Consider the following 1782-nt stretch of genomic DNA (forward strand, 5'->3'; position numbering starts at 1 on the left):
TTTATCCTTGAGTACCATTGATTCTCTAATGGACAGTGATTCATAAAACACATTCATAAATCGGAGCTCCTACTGGTCCAAGTACCGAATCAACCCTCAAGAGAATTATTTATCTACTTCTTTCTCAAGAAAGAATGGATTCCATCTCGTATAATAACATTCCCGGCTACCTACTAGAGGAGAATTTTTTGTTCAAAATTCAAACAGGAGAGAGAGATTTGATTCCTTCTAAAAGTTGGACTTCTACTCTATAAATAAAGGATGATGAAAAATTGCGCGTGACAATTTTTTAACCTAACTGAAAGGGGGCTGGCCGAATTCCCTGTTATAGAGAGAAGGAAATATTTTTTCTCCCAAAAATTCCACATCGTGCATGCGTTGGTGTTTGTGAAAAATTTGAGTGTTTAATCAAATCCGTTTTTAGTCTCGAGTGTGCCCACACACACGTCTACGTAGATTCAAGGAATTGACGTGGAAGACTTTGGTTTTCTAAACACAAGGCTTTGGAGCTGTAACACCCTGAAGAATTAATTGAGATCAATTAAGGTAATTGAGATTATTAGTGTGCCAAACCTGAATTATTAATTGAGTATTAATTAATAAATGTTTCTGACACTTGTGAGTTTAAATAGTTCCAAGGTATTTAAATTATTCTCAGTAGTTTATTTTAACCCAGAAATGTGTATGGGCGCATTTCTGGACTGCTCATTTAAAATATTGTACACATGTCATTTTCTTTTCTTTTTCCTTTTCTTTTCTTTTTCTTTTCTTTTCTTTTCCTTTTCTTTCCTTTTCCTTCCCGTGCATCTCTCTCTCACTCCCTCTGTCTCTCTCTTCCGTGCATCTTTCTCTCTCTCTCTCTCTCATTTTTGTCCCAAATCAAACGGATCTTGAACCAAGGAAAGATTTAAAGAAGTTTTCAACTTCAAGAGAAGGATTCGAGGTAAGATTACTGAAAGAACCTCTCTTGAATTTCAAAACTTATTTTTGGTTCAAACCGGATTTTGATGGTTTTTGAGTAAAACTAGAGTAGAAATTGGAGATCTTGGGTTCTTTAGACTTGTTTTAGGACCTAGAACCCAGATCTAGTGGTTTCCCTTTAAAATATTTCGATTTGGGACTAGATTTGCAGGTTTTGAACTAATTTCTGTGAGCTTCTCTCGCGCAGCTGATTCCACCGGTCGACCTATGTGGTCGACCGGATTGCAGGCTGACCGGTCAACTAGTACGGTCGACCGGTGTGCACACTACCGATCGACCGGTAGTGTTGCACTGCTCTGTCACCGGTCGACCGGTTGACACGAGGTTTGACCCTGTTTGGCCTGGAATTGCTGTCTTGACCCCTATTTTCGGGGAGAACCCAAATTAACTTCATTTGGGGACTTGAGATAAATGGATTAGCATTGTTAATCCTTGTTTTGAGATTGAAAACCCTTGGAATGATAATTTGAAACATGAAAATGGATTAGGGCACACTAATAGGAAATCTTGGTTGGAAATTGAGATTTGGATTGCTTTAGGAATGAGAATTAATCCTAAAGTGTTGTCTTGCATAAGTGATCGCTGAGGATTCAGACTGAAGGGGCTTGAGGAAGTGAAAGTCAGAAAAGGTGACGCTAGTCCCAGGTTTGATAGTGCGAGGTAGGATTTCTATCATTTTTCCTTGTAAGCCTGTTTTCAAAAAGGATTTTGGCATTGAAAATGTTTTAAAGAAAGGGATTGGTTTGTGAAAGAAAATGTTTTGAAAACCATGGCTTGTTTAGTCATGGAACCTCATGGCTT

The sequence above is a fragment of the Morus notabilis genome, unplaced genomic scaffold (genome assembly GCF_000414095.1).
Source record: "Morus notabilis unplaced genomic scaffold, ASM41409v2 Scaffold151, whole genome shotgun sequence".
Taxonomy (NCBI): domain Eukaryota; kingdom Viridiplantae; phylum Streptophyta; class Magnoliopsida; order Rosales; family Moraceae; genus Morus; species Morus notabilis.